Here is a 23,942-nt window from a genome sequence, read left to right as displayed (position 1 = left end):
AACAAAATCTTAGCAAATCGGATCCAGCAGTACATCAGAAAGATCATACACCACGACCAAGTAGGATTTATCCCAGGGGTGCAAGGATGGTACAATATCCGCAAATCAATAAATGTGATACATCACATAAACCAATTGGAAGAAAAAAACCACATGGTCATATCAATTGATGCAGAAAAAGCATTTGACAAAATTCAACACCCATTTTGATAAAAACTCTCAGTAAGGCGGGAGTAGAAGGATCATACCTCAACATAATAAAAGCCATATATGACAGGCCCACAGCCAACATCATACTCAATGGACAAAAACTAACACCATTTCCCCTAAGAACAGGAACAAGACAGGGATGCGCCCTCTCACCACTCCTGTTCTACATAGTACTGGAAGTATTAGCCATTGCAATTAGGCAAGAAAAAGAAATAAAAGGCATCCATATTGGAAAAGAGGAAGTAAAACTGTCCTTATTTGCAGACGACATGATATTATACATACAAAACCCTAGAGACTCCATCAAAAAGCTACTAGACTTAATACATGAATTTGGCAATGTAGCAGGATACAAAATTAACCCCAAGAAATCTGAGGCATTTCTATACACCAATAGTCAACTTTCAGAAAGAGAGATAATAAAAACAATCCCGTTTACCTTTGCACCAAAAAAATTAAGCTACCTAGGAATAAACTTAACTAAAGAGGTAAAAGACCTCTACTCAGAAAACTACAGGACGTTGAAAAAAGATTTAGAGGAATACTTAAAGAGATAGAAGAACCTACCGTGTTCATGGATTGGTAGAATCAACATCATTAAAATGTCCATACTACCCAAAGCAATCTATAAATTCAACGCACTTCCCATTAAAATACCAACAGCATACTTCAGAGATCTAGAACGAACTCTCCAAAAATTCATCTGGAATAAAAAAAAGACCCCGAATAGCTGCAGCAATCCTGAAAAAGAACAAAGTAGGTGGGATCTCAATACCAGATATCAAGTTGTATTACAAAGCCACTGTTCTCAAAACTGCCTGGTACTGGCATAAGAATAGGCATATAGATCAATGGAATAGAATAGAGAGCCCAGAAATCAGCCCGAACCAATATGCTCAATTAATATTTGACAAAGGAGGCAAGAACATACAATGGAGCCAAGATAGTCTCTTCAATAAATGGTGTTGGGAAAATTGGACAGATATATGCAAAAAAATGAAACTAGACCACCAACTTACACCATACACAAAAATAAACTCAAAATGGATAAAGGACTTAAATATACGACAGGAAACCATAAAAATTCTAGAAGAATCCAAAGGCAACAAAATCTCAGACATATGCCTAAGCAATTTCTTCACTGATACAGCTCCTAGGGCACTTGAAACTAAAGAGAAAATGAACAAATGGGACTACATCAAAATAAAAAGCTTCTGCACAGCAAAAGAAACCATCAACAAAACAACGAGAAAACCCACTGTGCGGGAAAACATATTTGCCAATGTCATATCTGATAAGGGCCTAATCTCCAAAATCTATAGGGAACTCATACAACTTAACAAAAGGAAGATAAACAATCCAATCAAAAAATGGGCAAAGGACCTAAATAGACACCTTTCAAAAGAGGACATTCAGAAAGCCAACAGACATATGAAAACATGCTCAAAGTCACTAATCATCCGAGAGATGCAAATCAAAACAACAATGAGGTACCATCTCACACCTGTCAGACTGGCTATCATCAACAAATCAACAAACGACAAGTGCTGGAGAGGATGTGGAGAAAAAGGAACACTTGTGCACTGCTGGTGGGAATGCAGACTGGTGCAGCCACTATGGAAGACAGTATGGAGTTTCCTTAAAAAACTGAAAATGGAACTCCCATTTGACCCTGTGATCCCACTTCTAGGAATATATCCCAAGAAACCAGAAACACCAATCAGAAAAGATATATGCACCCCTATGTTCATAGCAGCACAATTCACCATAGCTAAGGTCTGGAAACAGCCTAAGTGTCCATCAGTAGATGAATGGATTAGAAAACTGTGGTACATCTACACGATGGAATACTATGCTGCTCTAAAAAGGAAGGAACTCTTACCATTTGCAACGTCATGGATGGAACTGGAGAGCATTATGCTAAGTGAAATAAGCCAGTCAGTGAAGGAAAAATACCACATGATCTCACTCATTCATGGATAATAGAGACCATTATAAACTTTTGAACAATAATAGATACAGAGGCAGAGCTGCCTCAAACAGATTGTCAAACTGCAGCGGGAAGGCCGGGGAGGGTTGGGGGGCAGGAGGTAGGGGGGTAAGAGATCAACTAAAGGACTTGTATGCATGCATATAAGCATAACCAATGGACATAAGACACTGGGGGATAGGGGAGGCTGGGGGACTGTCTAGGGCGGGGGGATAAAATGAACACATATGTAATACCCTTTGTAATACTTTAAGCAAAAAATAATAATAATAATAATAATAATAATAAAAAGAAAAAAATCTTTATTGTTGAAAGTGTTATGTATGTCCTCTTCCCCCTCTCCCCCCATTGACCTCTTCCAGACCCTCTCTGCTGCCCTGCTCCCACCTCCCAGGCCCTTACCACCCTACACTCTGTGTCCACTGCTTATGCATATATGCATACAAGTTCTTTGGTTGATCTCTTCCTACACACCCACCCCTGCCTTCCAAGTTTCTTTGGTAAAACCACAAAACAAGATGAACTTCAGTTCTGGGAGGATTCTTCTGAGAAAATTCAGGTTATCAGTCCAAGAGTTAAAGAAGCATAATCTTACCTATAAGTTAACCAAATTTTGCAGCAGTATTTAAAAAGTTACAAGCAAGTAGTTTTTGTTAAAATTATGACTTTTGTTCCTTATCAGTCCACTAGGAATGTTAAACTAACAGAGAGACCATGCAAACATCTAGAAGCAATAGTCAGATCCAGATTGGACCACCGCTGCATTTAGCTAAGTCCAGTTGAAACCAGCTCTTACTTAGAAATGACCTGAACTGGGAAGTTACTGCAGGTCTCATTTCCTAGCCAGTCTCTGGGTCATGAGTAAGATTTGCTATTACTATGTTACTGCTGCATTTATTGGTTTGTTGTTTGGTTTGGTTTGATTTGGCTTCATTTGGTTTTCTTTTAGTTGTTCTTAATGTTTGGATTTTTCAATGTGCTGCTGCCAGATTTTAAACATCAGTTAGCTCTCCTACAAGCTATATTCTGAAAAATAATAAAGCAAAGACTACTAGAGCTATAAAATAAATAAAACCCACAAAGCCAATTTACTGACCTGCCAGGCAAGGAAACACACACAAGCGAAGAAATTCACTTAATGGTTAGCTGAGGGGGGAAAGTCAGGATGTTTAATCTAGAAAAGGTGATTAAGGCTTGACAACTAATGCTCCAGAAATCAATCCAGGGTTCAAACAAATTCAATTGTTCATTGTCAGGGAAGAGTCTGTAGTTGGGTCCAATCGTGGTTTGGTGTTTGGGTCCACTTCAGCTTGTTAGAATCAGTCATAATGGAACACAGTATTTTATCTTGATTTCTCCTGAGTGGAAAAATTTCCTTCTATAATTCTCACCTGCTCCTCCTCTATCAAAGCTCCATATATGAAACACATTTCTGTAATGTAATGAATCTCCCCTTATAGTCCTTAGCTCAGTGCTTTAAAATAACACAGTTGTCTTTAATAAAGATTTGTAAAATGTGTACTAGTTTATAAATCAAAGACATTCACATGCTCACGTGGTCTTCACTGCTCTGCTCAGTTATGCCCTAGAATTTGCCTTTCTTCCCATACTCCATCCACTTCTATCCAACATGTTTATAGAGCTAAAAATTATGCTATAAAATACTATAAAGAAAATAGAGCAGGACCATACCTGTGAAATCCTCCTTCAACAGCAAATATTAGCTAGTAAAATACTTCTGTATGATTATGCCAAACAATCATGACTCCTAGAGTTCTCATTAGATTTTAAGAATATCACTACTCAAAAGTCAAGGAAGCTTTTCAGGACATAGCAGTAGTTGAAGAAAAGAGGAGATAGTAATATAGAAAATAGTTGAAGGTGGGAGAAATTGGAAGAAAAGGGAACGGTGAAAAGCAAGGAGAAATAAAAATGGTTTAGGGAAAAAAATACTATAACTGAAGAAATCAGACTGATCTAGGCATATGCAACCAGAAGGCCAGAAAGGAATAGTGGCAGCTAGTTGAGCTTGCAAAGCTAAGCAAGTCTGTTTTGCAAAGTCTGGCAGGAGAGTGCTGTTGGCTAAAGCAGAAAATAAGGTGATTTTCCCCCTTGCTGATGTTTCCTTGGGGTTCTGCCAAAGCTCTGTTCTGCAGAACCAGAAACTAAATAAATAGACAAATTAATTCAGAAGATGTGTCCCCTTAGTTCTCCATGAGAATGGTGTCAAACCTGCCTAGGATACCAGAAATTCCTGTGAATTTGGTAACAAGGCATTAGCCAGCATGTTTCTCTCTATCCCACAACACCTGCTACTGAAAGAAAAGCATTTGCTCCTTGCATGCAAATTATTTTTTATAAACAAGGCGTCTAATTAGCATTCAATGAAAGTCCCCTACAGCAGGTAAAACATATTAGACACAAACTCAGAAATGAAAAATAGACTCATTATGTACAAGTCTTAGAGCCAAGCATTTGCTGTAGACCAGCTATTCTCAATATTTTCCTTGTGCCTAATTAATAGTTCTCTAAAATCCTCTGTGAATATTTGCCAGCTCTGGCACCCAGAGACTTGATTGCATGTTCAGAGTCAATGTTCAAACTACAAAAATGCCTTCTTCTCTCAGGAGAGGAAATCACAGCCCAGAAAGGTGAATGAATTATTCCAATTTACACTTGAGTTCTTGGTGTGTGTGTGTGTGTGTGTGTGTGTGTGTGTGTGTGTGTGTTTCACAGCACTATGACAAATACCATCCCCATTTAACACCCTCTCCTCCACCTTCATGGCATCCCATACAACTCAAGAACTTTGGGCTGCCATTAACAGAAAATCTGACTGACAGAAAAACATGAAGACAATCCTAATTTACTTGGTTAAGGGCTGGAGGTAGGTGGTATGTTCTGAAGCTCAACAATGTAATAAAAAACTCAGGCTTTCCTCATCTTTCTGTTTAAGCATTCATAGCAGGTGGACCTCTCATCCTTGAACTTGTGACCTTATGGTGACAAGATGGTTTCAGAGCTCCAGGCATCACACAGTCATAGCAGTGCCAAATAGTAAAGAATGGAATGGACAGAAGAGGGCTCTGTTTTCATCATGGAAGAAAATCTTGTCAGAAATGTCTCTCTGGCCAGAACTAGATCACATGGTCACTATCAGCTGCTAAAAAGTCTGGGAAAGAAAATATCCAGTAAATTATAAAAGAAGTGACAAGACTGGCTTAAACCAATGATGGTACATTGTCATTATTAACAAAATGGATTCTATAAAAAAGAAAAGGGGTGGCTGTTAGGTAGGTATATCAGTTAACTGTTAATGTGCAACATACGTCCTTTGAGACTCTGAAGCTTAAAACATCAATCTTTTGTTGTTTCTCAATTATCTGGAATTCAGTTGATCCAGCTGGGCTCAGTTGAGTGGTTCTCAGCCAAATGTGTTCAAGTAACTAGAACATTGGGATTTCTGGACTGATTGAGGCTCTGTTCCTTATCTCTCCTCCTCTTAGTAGGATGAGCAGGTAACTGAAGAGTGTTCTTTTCATGGCAATAGCTAAGGTACAAGAGTTCAAGCAGAGTCATGCAACCCAGCTTAATAAACAACCTCACTGTGGAACACCCCCTTTTCATTCACTCCCAAGACACTCTCCCCAATATCCACTAAATGTGCTTCTCTTACACTTCTCCCCCTCTGCTGTGGGCTGGATGCTTGTGTCCCCTCCAAATGCATATGTTGAAAACTAACCCCAATGTGATAGGATTTGCAGGTGGGGACTTTGGGGGGGTAATTAGATCATGAGGGGTTGGTTAGTCCTCATGAATGTGGTTAGTGCCCTTATAAAAGAAACCTTAAAGAGAGTTCTCTCACCTTTTCTACCATGTGAAAATACAGCAAGAAGAAGGCTATCTAAGGACCAGGAAGTGGGCCCTCATCAAAGATCAACCTGCCAGCATCTTGACCTTGGACTTCTCAGCCTCCAGACAGTGAGAAATAAATGTTTGTAGATTATAAACCACCCAGTCTATGCTATTCTATTGGAACAGCTCAAAGAGGCTAACGCATCCTCCTACCACTTCTTTTGCCATTTTTTCTCATATATATGCTCACAATGGGGTGACCATGGAAATCCTTGGTAGGAAGTAAATGGGTGTAGAGTATGATCAGCAGTAAGTGGGTTGCTCAGAAGTTATATCCGAGGCCCAAACAGCCAGGATCAGTTATTGTCCAGCAGTGGAACTCTGCTTCCCCAGATGTGCAGAGAAGTGCAAGGGGGAGAAAGGGAACCTCAAAGCCCAGTTCTTTCCAGGCTCAGAAATGCTTCAGTTTTCCTGGTGTTTGCACAGTGGAATCTGCTAGGGGCATCAGGAATTTCATATGACTAAACTTGACTGCAAATGGCCATAGGAAGCTTTTCAAAATCCAGTCCTTGTTTACCTTTAGACACTTTGGCTGTGCTGTCATCCCAAAACTGAGAGGCACTATCTAAGCTTTGGATTAAATCCACACGTAACTCCTTTCTCACTGTGCATTTCGAATGAGAAGAGTGCTCATGAAGAAGACATCTTTTGTAGGTTTTACTTTTCTTTTTTCATATATATAAAATTTATTTTATTTTTTTTCCATCACCATTTATCCCCTCTACACCTTCTTCCACTTCTACCCATCCACCACCATGCCCACAATCACCACACTGTTGTCCATGTCCATGTCCATGAGTTCTCTCTCTTATTTTTTTATTTTTTGTTCAATCCCCACCCCCAAAAGCTGTCTGCCTGCTCTCTACCTATGAGTCTGTCTCCATTTTGCTTGATAGTTCAGTTTGTTCATTAAATTCCACATATGAGTAAAATCATATGATACTTGTCTTTCTCTGACTGGCTTTTTTCACTTAGCAAAATATTCTCCAGGTCCATCCATGCTGTCTCAAAGCGTAAAATTTTCTTCAATTTTACAACTGAGTACTATTCCATTAAGTAAATGTTTTATCCACTCATCTACTGATGGACATTTGAACTGATTCCAAATCTTGGCTATTCTAAATAACACTGCAATGAACATTGGGTACATATATTTTTCTTGAATTAGTGTTTTAGGTTTCTTTGGATAAATTCCCAGAAGAGGTCATAAGGCAGTTCCATTTTTAATTTTTTGAGGTAACTCCATACTGCTGTCCACAGTGGCTGCACCAATCTGCATTCACACCAGCAGTGCATGAGGGTTCTCTTTTCTCCACATCCTCACCAATACTTGTTATTTGCTGATTTATTGATACTAACCATTATGACAGGTGTGAGGTGACATCTCATTGGTACTTTCCTAAAAACAAATTGATACTGAATGCAACCTGCCCTCCTTTTATTTACTTATGAATTTTTAAAAGTTTATTCTCTAATGAGTACATTAGTTGTGTGTCAGTTTTCAAAAGAAATAGAATTAATTGAGGCAGATCTTGAGCAGGGACATCATGTTTCATTGGCTATCTCAAATGAAACTTCCTGAGTTCCTAGTAAACCTTGCCAACTATGTGAATGGATGATCCTGATTCAGTGTGGTCCTTTCTTCATTATGTTCAGGTTTTCTTGCCTTAACCTCATGCTCACAGCTACCAAAGGGATCAAGGTCCTCTGGGCCCTGATTACAAGCCTAAAATTCAGGCCAGCCTCCACTCAACAACTTGACAAGGAGCATATATATACACTGCAGACACTGAAACTTTTACATTCCTGTTCCCTTTGGTGGCAAGGGGTGGCTTTGACACCAGCTGCCTTGGACTCCTGATTGGAGTCTGGTTATTTGATAGTTACTCAACTAAAATGAGAAGAGACAGTGAGGATAGTGAGTCTTCCTGAGAAACCTCTCCATCAGGATCAGAAGACTAGTTTTAAACCCTAGCTCCTTCTGTAACTGGCTGTAAGACCTTGAGCATGTCCCTTATCCTCCCAGAGCAGGGGTGAGCAAACTTTTTGACTCGAGGGCCACAATGGGTTCTTAAACTGGACCAGAGGGCTGGAACAAAAGCATGGATGGAGTGTTTGTGTGAACTAATATAAATTCAAAGTAAACATCATTACATAAAAGGGTAAGGTCTTTTTTTTTTAGTTTTATTCATTTCAAATGGGCCGGATCCGGCCCGCGGGCTGTAGTTTGCCCACAGCTGTCACAGAGTCTTTATCTCTTCATCATTATGTAGACTTTATACCAAGGGAAAATCCTCAACACTCATTTCTCACAGGGTGCGCAGTGACTGGGGGTATTGACCATGCAAATGCATTTACTTTATAAAGTTTAACAACACAGCTCTGAGGAACAATGCTGCTTCTTGAGTGCTTCTAGCATCAGGAGCTCTCAACACCTAAATTATATCTATTTTAATTTATTTTTAATTCTTTTGTGGAGAAAGCATGACAAAGTCTGTAAGTAGTCAAGAGATTCTGAAATAGTTTTTTTGGAAAATATGTTGGTAAAATCCATCCCTAGTTTCTTCTGAGGGCTGGTGCTATTTTGGGATATCTTAGGGAGGCTCAAAGTGGGGAGGGGAATGTTGATAAAGACTGGCAGACAAGGTACTCTCTGGTAAGGTTTACGTTCATTAGATGGGATGAATGCTATGGGCAGCAAATAAATAGATGCCAATTTCAGTTAGTAACATTCAACAAAATATATTGTCCCACAGTTCTAAAAGACAGAAGTCCAAATTCAGAGTGTTGGCAGGGCCATGCCCTCCCTGACAGCTCTAGCAAAGAATACTACCTTGCCTCTTCATAGCTTACAGTGGTGCCTTGCCATCACATTGCATTCTCCGTGTGTGTGTGTGTGTGTGTGTGTGTATCTGTTTTCTCTTCCTATAAGGCATCAGTCACTGGATTAGAGCCTACACTTATTCAGTATGACCTCATCTTAATTTAACTAATTACATCTTTAAAGACCCAATTTCCAAATAAGATCACATGGTGAGATTTGGGGTAGATAGGAATTTGGGGGTGGGAGGGGAACACTGTTCAACCCAGTACAAATAACAAAGAAACACACAAAAACTGATAGATTTCCAGCTGCCACATGGTCCTTAGAATAAATGCCACAATGTGAATCAAGCCCCAACCAAGAGGGGGCAAGATAGAAGGAGAGTTAGAGAAACCATGGAACACAGACAAAGATTGCAACAATGAGGGTCACAATATTGCCATTCATCAGGAGCCACATGCTAAGAAGAGTAGCAGAGGAAGAGTGGAACAACAGTCAATGAAACAGATGTCCAAACCAGGACCAGTGGACGCTAGTGCTGAAGGATAAGACTCCTGAGGAAGACCAGACATGAGAGGCTCACAAGTGGTACTTAATATTAGGTTATCCAGCCATTCACTCATCCTGTCGTCTTCTATTTGTTCATTTTGTGCAAGCAATGCCTAATGCTGAATACAAAGATCAATAAGACTAATTCCTGCCGAAACCGGTTTGGCTCAGTGGATGGAGCGTCGGCCTGCGGACTGAAGGGTCCCAGGTTCAATTCGGTCAAGGGCATGTACCTGGGTTGCGGGCACATCACCAGTGGGAGATGTGCAGGAGGCAGCTGATCAATGTTTCTCTCTCATCGATGTTTCTAACTATCTCTCTCCCTTCCTCTCTGTAAAAAATCAATAAAAAATAAAAAAATTTTAAAAAAAGACTAATTCCTGCCTAACAGAATTGTGTCTGTCTTGAAGTCTTTGTTCTGTAATTGGAGGGTGGGAAGAGACACAGAAGCAAAACAAATAAGCCCAGCAAAGCTTCATCATTGCATATGGAAAGATATGTGTTGAATATAGAAGTTCACAAGCCTCAAGCCTGTGTTCTGTTAACATGAGGAACTGGCAGTGAACTTGAACCCCTCAAGGAGTTAATAGAAGAGGCCCCCTCTTCTCAATCCATTAAAAGCCCTTCTGAGGCCTATTGCAGTATATCTGTTTACACACCTATTTTCCTAATAGAAGGTAAACCTCTCCAAAGCAGCGACACTACCTTATTTATCTGTTTCCCGGACATATCCTAGCACAGCATGTGACCCAGAATTAACATCGTGTTACATCTATGAAGACTGCCTTTCATAAAAGAAAATAGTTGGCATCAAATGGGGCTTGCTTTGGCCAATGAAATCTAAGCAAAAATAATGTGTCATTTTCTGGCAGAAGCTTTAAGAGTCAGTACACAACTTGTCACTTTCTCTTTTTCCTCTCTGCCACAGTAACCACTTATTTCCAACAATAGTCAGCCCATGAGCCTGGATCCCAGAAGAAAGAAGCATAGAACAGATTACCTGGAATGGACAAGTCATATACATAAGAAATTAAACTTTGTGTAATAAGCCACTAAGATCTGGAGTTTTTCATCACATCAAGACCTAGGATATATAACTAATTCACCAAAATATCCCTTTGTTTTTCTGAATAGAGTTAAAGAGTTTTACTAAACCATTAATTTCACTCCAGTCATCAAGCATTTATTAATCACTCACTATAAGCAGAAACCTATACTACTAAGAGCAATGGTCACAGAAATAGTGAAAGGCGTCTGTTCTCAGAGAATTTGCAACCTCAGGAAGAAGGCAGCAATGCCTCTGAATGGCCATACAGGATATTAAAATACAGTATTGAAATATTTTTATATAGTTGGGATATTGCACTGTCCAAAATCCCAAATATTTCCTATCTGCCACAGTTGCCCCAGGCCTCCCTCAGGAAACCCCCCTCACACACACACACACTCACATGTATATCCCTGATCAAGAATTACAGGATTTACCTTACAACATAGAAAGGGACCACTGGAATCCTGTGTAATCATTCTGATTGACCTGTGTTGATGTCTCTGTTAAATATTTCTAAAATCACCCTTGGAGACACAAAAATACTTTGGTACCTTGAGTATAAACTTCAAAAGAAGCATACAAAGAAGAATTAATGACCCATCTGCAGATTGGGACAAAGCCAGCTTCCCCCAACTGGTCTTCTGGTACCGGATATTTGAAGCACTGCCTGCGTGATGTAAGGTCCCCTTCTTAGAAAGGATTCAGGTCCTATTCAAACAGAACTTCCATTGCTCAAGCCTTCTGACCATATGTGTGTATAGTGCACAAACATACACACCCACACCACATGCTTTCTTCTAAAAAGCCATGACTTGGGCTTGACAGCCCTTTGCTTCTAATAATTATGCAACATGGTAAGTACTCAATGATTCACTGTCCTGCCTATCCCTCTCCATCATGTAGAATTGACTTTTGCCCCTTCACACTCTGTCCAAACTTGTACCCTGGTATACTGACATTAACTCGCCTGTTGCCGCCTCTAAACTCTAGTGTGTATAGCACATTCATCTCTGTATTTCCAGCACTGGCACAGTGCCTGGCACAAAGTAGAATGGATAAGATGGCTCTAGATTTAGGGGAGAGGGGAAGAGATGGCCAAGAAAAAGGTAAAAGAAGAAAACGCTAAAGAATAAATCTGGCAGACAACTAACAAATATAGAGTGGAAAGCAAATGGGACTAAGAAAAAACAAGGGGAGAAATCAAAGAATTAGGAAATGGGGTTGACAGACCAAGAGAAAGGAACCAAGGGCGAATCTCTTTGGTGAAACAAGTTTCAGGAAGAACATAGTGTCCCATGTCAAACATAGGACACAGCTAGGATATGCTTCAAGTTAAGGACTAAAAATAGGAAAGGGGATGTGGCATTTAGGATGTCATGGTTTACCTTAGGATGGTAAGTTTTGTGGTTAATTAGGGAGGAAGTTGAAGATCCAGATTGGGGTGAAGAAAGAATGAGGGGTGTTGAGGGATGTTTAATGAACCGAAGATGCAGAGGTAAGATGAGCACACAAGCAATTGATGCCAGACAGAGGGCTACAGCTCGCTCAGGCATGTAGAAAACTCTGTACTCTTAACCATTGCTTTTATTGGGGTTTGGCACCAGGTTAGTGCATCAGCAGTTAATCAACTAAATCTTGTTTTGTTCTATATTATAACAATAGCGTATTGAAGACAGCTTGCAGTTGTGCCCTCCCTTTCTGCTCTACACCCACAACTATTTAATCTTATCCTTTCTCAGGGAGGTAAATGTTCCGGGAACTCAAGATTGTGTGCAATCTTGACCCAGCATGACTCGCTTGCAAGTCATGTGGTGCTCCTGATGGAACATCTACTTCTTTTTGGCAGGACTTCAGATCCTTGTTTACAAATGTCCAGCTACAGAGGGGTGAGAATGTAGACAGTGAGAGTAGCAGTGGTCTCTCTAGAAATTTGGCAATAAAAGAAGGAAATTGGTCAGTCAACAAAAAAGAAGTAAAGGTTAAGGGGGACATTTCTTCTTAATAGGAGAGACCTGAATGTGTCTTGTGCTGTTTATACACACCAACGTAGATCATGGCCTATATAAGATGGTCATGGGAACAATAACAACCTGGCCTATATTTGGGGGCTCAGATGCACAGCCTTTATTTTGTTGGTCCTCAGCTCAGATTATCATGTTTATAAGCTCCTGAACAACTTTCCAGGACCCTCATGTAAAAGGCAGAAGACAACAACATCTGAGAGGGTCATGTGCAGCCATGCTGATCGGTCTCCCAACAAGTGTTCCTCTTGGTTGAGACAGTTATGGTACTTCCATATCTCAGCTCTGCTCATGTTTCTGCCATGATAGAACTGCCTCACTTCCATATCATGCTTGTTTGTTATCATAATAAATGCAATTTTCAAGTCACTAGAGGAAAATATTCCTTTTTAAAAATCTCCTCTTATGGCCTTACCCAGTTTGGCTCAGTGGAAAGAGCATCAGGCTTGGGACTGAAGGGTCCCAGGTTCTATTCCAATCAAGGGCATGTACCTCGGTTGCAGGCTCAATCCCCAGCCCTGGTCAGGGGCATGTGCAATCAATGTGTCTCTCTCACATTGATGTTTCTCTTCTCTCTCTCTCTCTCTCTCTCTCTCTCTCTCTCTCTCATCTTCCACTCTCTCTAAAAATAAATGGAAAAATATCCTTAGGTGAGGATTAACAACAACAACAAAAATTCCTCTTCTGCATCCTCTGGATTTTTCAAATTTTAGAGAGTTCCTAGTGAGTGTGTGCTCCATCTGGAGATACTAAAGGCAGTGATAAACTTGTGAAGGAGACCTGAGGTAAGCTAGGCACATATCATGTGCTCTGTCTTTATGCTCCTTTATATTCAGATAGAATCGCTGTGATTACACATTATAGGCATATTACTTAGCAAATGAAAAACATACGAATCTGAAAAATTAAGATGCAATAAAGTGAGAATACTTATTTAATTCAAAATTAGTCTTGCAATAATCCATTAAAGTACTAATCTATTAATGAATAAGGTCATAGCAACAGAACTAACTTTAATTATGTATTTAAAATAAATAGAGATCAAGGGGAAATAAAGGACATAGAGACTAAAAAATAGTACAAAAATCAATAAATCCAAGAGCTGATTCTTTGAAAAGATAAACAAGATTGATGAACCCCTACCCAGACTCATCAATAAGCAAAGAGAGAGGACACAAATAAAATCAGAAATGAAAGAGGCACTATAACAATGGATTTGTACAAATACAAAGGATTGCAAGCAAATACTATGAACAATTACATGCCAACAAACTGGACAACATGGGCATAATGGACAAATTCCTAGAAATGTACAATCTTACTAAAACTCAATCAGGAAGAATCAGAAAACCTGAGTAGGCCAATAACAACTGATGAAATTAAAACAGTAATTTAAAATCTCTTAGTAAGCAAAAGTCCTGGACCAGATGGATTTACAGGGGAGTTTTAACACACATTCAAAGAACTAACATCTATCCTCCTCAAACTATTCCAAAAAATTCAAGAGAAAGGAAGACACCCAAGCTCTTTTAAAGAAGAGTTCATTATCCTAATTCCAAAACTAGATAAAGACACTACAAAGAAAGAAAATTACAGGCCAATGTCTCTGATGAAGACAGATGCTAAAAACCTCAACAAAATATTAGCAAATCAGATCCAGCAATATATATTAAGAAGACCATACACCATGATCAAGTAGGATTTGATTCCAGGGATGCAAGGCTAGTGTAATATTTGCAAATCAATAAATATGATAAATCACATAAAAAATTAAAAGGTAAAGTCCTAACTGGTTTGGCTCAGTGGATAGAGCGTCTTCCTGAGGACTGAAGAGTCCCAGGTTCGATTCTGGTCAAGGGCATGTACCTTGGTTGCGGGCACATCCCCAGTAGGAGGCATGTAGGAGGCAGCTGATCGATGTTTCTCTCTCATTGATGTTTCTAACTCTCTATCCATCTCCCTTCCTCTCTGTAAAAAATCAATAAAATATATTTTAAAAAATTAAAAGGTATAAACCACATGGTCATATCAATAGATGCGGAAAAAGCATTCAACAAAATCCAGCATCCTTTTTTAATAAAAACTCTCAGCAAAGTAGGAATAGAGGGATCATACCACAACATTATAAAGGCTATATATGACAAATCTACAGCCAACAATGGGCAAAAACTAAAAGCTATTCCCTTAAGAACAGGAACAAGACAAGGATATCTGCTCTCACCATACTTATTCAACATAGTACTGGAAGTCCTAGCCATAGCGATCAGACAAGAATAAGAGGTAAAAAGCATCCAAATTTAAAAAGAGGAAGTAAAACTGTCATTAATCACAGATGACATGATATTGTATATAGAAAACCCTAAAGACTCTACCAGGATATTACTACACTTAATCAATGAATACAGTAAGGTACCAGGTTACAAAATAATTTTAATACACCAATAATCAATGCTCAGAAAGAGAAACTAAAAAGGCAATACCATTTACCATGGCAATAACAACAACAACAAAATAAGATACCTGGGAAGAAAGTTAACCAAGACCTGTACTTGGAAAACTATAGGACATTTTAAAGAAGAAATAGAGGAAGATACAAACAAATGGAAGCATAGACCATGTTCATGGATTGGAAAAATTAACATTGTTACAATGTCTATACTACCCAAAGCAATCTATAGATTCAATGCAATCCTTATTAAAATACCAATGGCATACTTCACAGAGCTAGAACAAATACTCCAAAAATTTATATGGAACCATAAAAGACCCTGAATAGTGGCAGCAATCTTGAGAAAGAAGAATGAAGTAGGAGGGATCATAACACCAGATATCAAACTATACTACAAAGCCATTGTAACCAAAACAGCCTGGTACTAGCACAAGAACAGACTTACAGATCAATGGATCAGAACAGAGACCCCAGAAATTGAGCCACACCACTGCAGTTAATTAATATTTGACAAAGGAGGCAAGAACATACAATGGAGTCAAGACAGTCTCTTCAACAAAGGATGCTGGGAAAACTGACAGACATATGCAAAAAGATGAAACTAGACCATACACATTACACCATACACAAGAATAAACTCAGAATGCATAAAAGATTTAAATGTCAGGCATTAAACCATAAAACTCTTAGAGGAGAACATAGGCAGTAAAATCTCAGACATCTCATGTAACAATATGTTTACAGATACATTTCCTATGGAAAATGAAACTAAGGAGAAAATAAATATATGGGACTACATAAAAATAAAAAGCTTCTGCAAAGCAACAGAAGCCACCACCAAAATGAAAAGGGAACCCACTGTTTGGGAGAACATCTGTTAAGGGGTTAATTACCAAAATGGTACATCTACACAATTGAATACTATGTTGCTGTGAAAAAGAAGCAATTCTTACCATTTTCAACAGCATGGATGGAGCTGGAGAGCATTATGCTAAGTGAAATAAGCCAGTCAGAGAAAGATAACTATCACATAATCTCACTCATTTGTGGAATATAATGAACAACATAAACTGATGAACAAAAATAGAACCAGAGACATAGAAGCATCGAACAGACTGTACAACCTATGAGGGAAGGCGGGGGGTGAAGGGGTAAGAGATCAACCAAAAGACTTGTATGCATGCATATGAGCATAACCAATGGACACAGATAGTAGGGGGGTGAGGGCATGTGCTGGGGGGTGGGAGCAGCTGGGGAGAGGTCAATGGGGGGAAAAGAAGTCTATGCAATACTTTAAAGAATAAAGAATTTAAAGTATATATATATAAATTAAATATGTAAACATATATATAAATTAAATATATATATTTATATATTCATACAACTCAACAAAAGGGAGACAAACAATCCAGTAATAAAATGGACAGAAGACCTGAAGAGACATTTCTCCAAAAAGTACATACAAATGGCCAAGAGACATATGAAAAAATGCTCAAAGTCACTAATCACCAGAGAAATGCAAATTAAAACCACAATGAGATATCACCTCATACCTGTCAGAATGGCTGTCATAAAAATCAACAAATCAGTTCTGGTGAGAATGTGGAGAATGGAGAACACTAGTTCACTGCTAGTGGGAATGCAAATTGGTGCAGCCACTATGGAAAACAGCCACTATGGAGTTGCCCCAAAAATTTAAAAATGGAACTTCAGTTTGACCCAGTGATTCTACTTCTGGGACTATATCCTAAAAACCCCAAAACATTAATCAGAAAGAATATATGCACTTCTATGCTCATAGTAGCATTTGTTTACAATAGCTAAGATTTGGAAGCAGCCCAAGTTCCCATCAGTAGATGAATGGATTAAAAAGCTGTGGACATTTACACTATGGAATACTATGCAGCTGTAAAAAAAAAAAAAAAAAAGAGGGATCTCTTATACTTTGGGTCAGTATGGATGGACCTGGAGACTATTATGCTAAGTGAAATAAAACAATCTGAGAAAGACAAATATCATATGATATCACTTATTTGTGAAATCTAATGAACAAAATGAATTGACCAAGAAAATAAGACCCAAAGCATGGAGGTATGGAACAGCCTGACATACCTCAATGTGGGGTTGGGGGCATGAGAAGAGATAAACCAAAGAACTTATATACTTGTATGCATAGCCCATGGACACGGGCAATAGCATAGTAAAGACCTGAGGGACGGCAGGGGTAGGACTGGGAGGAAGGGGGAAAAGTGTGTGTGGGGGAGTTGAGATTGGAAATATCTGTAATACTATCAACAATGAAAAAATGTATTTTTAAAAATTCTGTGTTTAGACATCATGCCTAGGTCTAAAGAAAGCATTAGTAGGAAAATAAACATTAACCTTGTCTTTCATGGCGACCTATTCATGAGTAGGCCAGAGCCACAGTTCTTTGATGTATGACCCAGAGTGAAGTCTTTGATCACTCCCCTTGGCCATCTTGGGTTCCTCTACTTCTCAGTCCTACTCTTTCCACTGTCACCACCACCATCATCATATTCCACCACCACTACTATGGATTCCTCACTGGAACTCACATATCCCAGGGACTATGGAATAGATCTATTGCCACCTTCGCATTAAAAAGGTGACCAGATAGTTTCTTTGATTTGGGGCCAAGGTTGGACTTTCATCCTCAACAGCTGTCTAATCGGCAGTGCCCTGGGACAAAACAGAAATAAGAATACAGAGTGAGACAAACATATTACATCTCATAGGCAAACAACTCAAAGCCTGTGTCTCACTGAGTAAGACACTAAGAATATTGTAAATGCAGGTGTGTATATATGTCTGTATTTGTGTGAAATTAACAGATTAAAAACCTACTCTGCTACACATTGTATTGGATGCATTATTCTCTAATCCTTTTAACAGCCTAGCAAAGTAAGAATTTTTAAAACAATATAAAAATTTTAATTTTTAAATAATAATTATAGATTTATGGGTTACAGAGAAATGAACAGGGAAGTTCCAAAAACCTAATGTTAACATCTTAAACAACTTTAGCACAATCAGGAAATTCATCTTGGTACCAATTTGATCTTGGTACATAGACCTCATTCATATTTCACCAGTTACTGTTCACTGACAACACAGAAATCTAAAATTCCACTGTGAGCCTTCAGTTAGAGTATGGCATTATGTATCAGTATTAGAGAAATTGTAGCCTGAGTCCACCTAACAGTAGAGCTAATTGAACCGTGAACCCATTTGGTAGTTCTTTCCTAGATCCAGATGCAGTGTGCAGTGTGCAGTGGAAATAGATATACAGAGTAACTGGCAAAAGCTCTTCACTTGTTTCCTCATCTGTGGAGTGAAGACTGTTTTGGTAGAAGAGCCAGTGGAAACCCCAGGAACTATACTCCCATCCCCCTCTTAGTCAAGAGAGTGAAGCAAAAGCAAACTATAGTAGCACTAGTCTCTAGAGGAATTGCCAAGACTAGTGCTACTGTTAAAGACTTGAGAGGCAAAGGATTGGTGACTCCTATCACATCCCAAAGTACTCAAATTTCTGAGTAAAGTTCAAATGGGTCATGAAGAATAACTATAGATTATTGCAGGCACAGTCGGGTGATGATAATGGATATGACAATCACCGCTGTAGTTCCCTTTGTATTATCTTTGCTGACAGGGACAATACTTAGGTTTACTCCACCCTTTACCCCCAAGACTATATATATATATATATATATATATATATATATATATATATATATATAGATGTGTGTGTGTGTGTGTGTGTGTGTGTGTGTGTAATAAAAGTGTAATATGCTAATTAGACGGACGACCTTCCCGACGAAGCTGCAGCTGCGAGGGCCAAGCCCCTTGCATGATTTTCATACATTGGGCCTCTAATTATATATATATATATATATATATATATATATATATATATATATATATATTCAAGAAGAATCGATGCCCTGCTGTGTGGCTCAACTGTTTGAGGTTTGATTCCTGCTCAGAGCACATGCCCAGGTTGCAGGCTCGATCCCCAGTAGCGGGGGTGCAGGAGGCAGCTGATGGATGGTGTTCCTCTCTCATCAATGTTTCTATCTCTCTATCCCTCTCCTTCCTCTCTCTAAAAAAAATCAATAAAGCATATTTTCAAAAATAAAATAAAAATGGAATCTCATCATGATTTTTTAAAAAAGAAGAATCCAAAAGATATTTTAAAAATGATGTCATCTTGATATCTCACAGAACATCACTTTTGTTCATTATATTGATGACAGTATGCTAATTTATGCTAATTGGTCTTGTGAGCAGGTTGTACCAGGCTCCCTAGATGCCTAAGCAGGACATCTGCATGCCAAAGGTCAGGTGATGATATTGTGAAAGTTCATGTGGGCCTGCAATATTGAGTTCCCAGGAGTTCATTGGAGCTGAGTGTATGGGGGTTTTTCTCTAAAGTAAGAACCAAGTCACTGCACCGTGTCCCACCTACCCCAAAGAAATAAACATGATGTTTAGTGGTCATGATCTTTTATTTTGGGAAGCAATAGATACCATATATAGGTATATGCTGCTGTAGTTTATTTATCAAGTACCCCAGAGGCTGCTAGATTTGAGTGGGGCAGAATTCAAAAAAGGGTTCTGCAGTAAGTTCAGGCTGTGGTGCAAGCTGCCCTGTCACTTAAACCTCATTACCAACAGACCCAAAGGTATGGAAAGTGTCACTGGAGCCTAGTAATGTTAGCCCCATAACAAGCCCCAGTGTCTTCCTCTGATGACAACTACTCCCCGATGGATGGCTATTGGCCTCTGGTAGAGGCTTTACACCTTACCAAGCAATACCAACTTGACTGTACAACCCAATGGTCCATCAGGTAGTAATTATCCATCATGAATTAAATCCATCAAATTGGACATGCACAGCACAACATTCCATTGTAAATTGGAAGGTTCAGTTATTATAATCCTTCAAAGTTAAAAGTTAAATATCATTTGAGTTCTCATTGTTTAACCTGTTCTGTTTTTTCCCCTTGCTTTTTGTAGAGACAACTAGAAGCCTGGTGCATGAAATTCATGCACAGGGAGCCGGGGGGGGGTGGAGGGGGTCCCTCAGTCCAGCCTGCACCCTCTCACAATCCGGGACCCCTCGGGGAATGTCCGACTGCCAGTCCAACTGCCAATTTAGGCCTGATCCTGCAGGGATCCCTGCGGATCGAGCCTAAACCAGCAGTAGGACGTCCCGCTCGCAATTGGGACCTCTGGCTCCTAACTGCTCGCCTGCCTGCCTGCCTGATCACCCCTAACCACTCTGCATGCCTGCCTGATCACCCCTAACCACTCTGCCTGCCTGCCTGATCACCCCTAACCACTCTGCATGCCTGCCTGATCACCCCTAACCACTCTGCCTGTCTGCCAGATCACCCCTAACCACTCTGCCTGCCTGCCTGATTACCCCCAACTGCTTGCCTGCCTGCATGATTGCCCCTAACCACTCACCTGCCTGCCTGATCACCCCTAACTGCCTCTGCCTGCCTGCCTGATCACCCCTAACCACTCTGCATGCCTGCCTGACCACCTCTAACTGCTTGCCTTCCTGCCTGATCACCTCTAACTGCTCACCTGCCTGCCTGATCACCCCTAACCACTCTGCCTGCCTGCCTGATTGCCCCTAACCACTTGTCTGCCTGCCCGATCACCCCTAACTGCCTCTATCTCAGGCCCTATAGCCGTGGCTTTGTCCGGAAGGACGTCTGAGATGACGTCCAGAAGGTTGTTCGGCTGTCTGGTCTAATTAGCATATTCCACTGTTATTACTATAGATGGTTAATGCCTTCCTATTCAAAAAAGCTTCAAAAATTGAAGGTTTTTATGTTTCAGCCTTTGTATATACCAATTTAAAACTTCCAACTGATGTTGAACAAAATACAAACGAAATTTATCAGAACTATTTATAGAAAGTTCAATGCCATTAAGAACATCTAGGTAGCCCTAGCCGGCTTTGCTCAGTGGATAAAGCGTCAGCCTGCGGACTGAGGGGTCCCGGTTCGATTCTGGCCAAGGGCACATGCCTGGGTTTCGGGCTCAATCCCCAGTGGGGGGTGTGAAGGAGGCAGCCGATCAATGATTCTCTCTCATCATTGATGTTTCTATCTCTCTCTCCTTCTCCATTTCTCTCTGAAATCAATAAAGAAACATATTTTTTAAAAAAAGAACACCTAGGTTGATTGATAGTCATTCTTCAAAGGGTCAGCATACTGAAACTCTGGCCCATCACTGGCAGCAAAGAGAGAGAGAAAGCGTGTTCTACCATCTAAAATATTTTCTCATATTTATCTAATCTTTTGATAAATACAAAAATATTGTAGCTCAATGGCAACAACTCTAATGATGGATAAATATTTGTAAATTTTAACAACTACATATGCTTTGATTAGTAAAATATTACAGCTTGTTTGGATAAAATTATAAATTATGTGAATATCTTAATCAATCACAATCTATTTATGCTTCATAAATTTCTTAATTTAGTAAAATCATTGTTTTTACAATACTTGGCCCCAACAAAATTAGTTTTTGTCATTACCATAAAAACAAGTAATTTTATCTCTAATGTTAAATTAATCTGAATTTGTAAGCATTTACAATAATGTTCCCTTCAATAAAATGAACTTCTAAAAGCGTCATTATGATTCCATGAAGCAGATGATAAAACACAAGCACTATGGGAATTAATAGACTTCTATTTGATGACTCCTGATGACGTTGATATGAATCTATCATCACTTACCTATTCACAAGGTTCTTCTGAAAGTGATATGAAGATATTAATAGTTATCATTTCACTTTTCAGAAATAAATAAGGAACTTGGGGTTGAAAAAGAGCAAAATTAACTTAGAATAATAGTTGTTTGATCTAAACAAAAAGTCATGATACTGCCACTACACGTGTTAAACCATCATTTTTAGTATGGTCTTCTTCAAATTACTACCTACTTACTGAAGCAGATGCTGATGCTTTTTCATGAGATTTGTATCTTCTGGTTTTCATGTTCTTTTTTCTTTTTATGTATATTTTACATTTTGAATTTAAAATTTTAAATGTTGAATAAGGCAAAGCCAAGAATAGAGCCACAATGGATGTATTTTAAGCCCTCCCTCTAACTTTCTATCTGTTCATCAATATTGCTTGAGTACGATTAATCAAAGAGGTAGGACTCCACCTAACTAACTGGGATGTTTCTCTTTTACCACCTATTAAAACTGTGGAGAGAGGAGAACCAAGATGGCGGCATAGGTTAACGCCGAAGTTTGCTGCTTTGAACAACTACTTCAAAAGTGAAACTAAAAGACGGAACGGACATCACCCAGAACCACTGGAACGCTGGCTGAGTGGAAGTCCTACAACTAGGAGGAAAGAGAAACGCATACGGACACTCAGAGGAGGCGCAGTGCTGAAGTCAAATTCTGAGGTGCGGAGTGCGCGGTTGGCATTTTCAATCGGGAGGGAGTCGCAGACTCTGAGCTCCAGATACAAGCGAGTCTTTAGGGACCCAGACTCAAACGGGAGAAGCGGGGCTGCCTGGCTTCGGTCAGAGCGAATGCAGCTTTCTCTCCGAGGTTTGCAGCCGGTGTTGGGACTCAGAGAGGCAGAGCCCCTTGGGACAGGACTGAGAGCCGCCATAACTGCTCTCTCAGGCCCACCCTGTTGATCGTGTGGACCCGCCCTGCCCAAGCCCTGCACAGAGACATTTGCCAGATAGCCTCAGGCAAACGCCAGATTAGCACCTCCCTAGAGGACAAAAGTTCTCTCACTGCTGACACAGCTGATTCTTATAGCCACTTGGCCTGGAGGTCAAACCCTCCCTGGAATTAGCTACAACAATCAAGATTTAACTATAAGACCACGAACAAAGACCACTAGGGGGTGCATCAAGGAAGCATAACAAAATGCGGAGACAAAGAAACAGGACAAAATTGTCAATGGAAGATATAGAGTTCAGAACCACACTTTTAAGGTCTCTCAAGAACTGTTTAGAAGCCGCCGATAAACTTAATGAGATCTACAAGAAAACTAATGAGACCCTCGATGTTATGTTGGGGAACCAACTAGAAATTAAGCATACACTGACTGAAATAAAGAATATTATACAGACTCCCGACAGCAGAACAGAGGAGCGCAAGAATCAAGTCAATGATTTGAAATGCGAGGAAGCAAAAAACACCCAACCGGAGGGGCGGAATGAAAAAAGAATCCAAAAATGCGAGGATAGTGTAAGGAGCCTCTGGGACAGCTTCAAGCGCACCAACATTCGAATTACAGGGGTGCCAGAAGAAGAGAGAGAGCAAGATATTGAAAACCTATTTGAAGAAATAATGACAGAAAACTTCCCTCACCTGGTGAAAGAAATGGACTTACAGGTCCAAGAAGCGCGGAGAACCCCAAACAAAAGGAATCCAAAGAGGACCACACCAAGACACATCATCATTAAAATGCCAAGAGCAAAAGATAAAGAGAGAATCTTAAAAACAGCAAGAGAAAGAAACTCAGTTACCTACAAGGGAATACCCATACGACTGTCAGCTGATTTCTCAACAGAAACTTTGCAGGCCAGAAGGGAGTACCAAGAAATATTCAAAGTGATGAATACCAGGAACCTACAACCAAGATTACTTTATCCAGCAAAGCTATCATTCAGAATTGAAGGTCAGATAAAGAGCTTCACAGATAAGGAAAAGCTAAAGGAGTTCATCACCACCAAACCAGGATTATATGAAATGCTGAAAGGTATCATTTAAGAAGAGGAAGAGGAAGAAAAAGGTAAAGATACAAATTATGAACAACAAATATGCATCTATCAACAAGTGAATCTAAGAATCAAGTGAATAAATAATCCGATGAACAGTATGAACTGGTGATTATAATAGAATCAGGGACATAG

Source organism: Myotis nattereri (assembly GCF_964212035.1).
Source record: "Myotis nattereri genome assembly, chromosome: 2".
NCBI classification, from domain to species: Eukaryota; Metazoa; Chordata; class Mammalia; order Chiroptera; family Vespertilionidae; genus Myotis; species Myotis nattereri.
The sequence above is the reverse complement of the archived record's forward strand: the minus strand, read 5'-3'. Positions refer to the sequence as shown.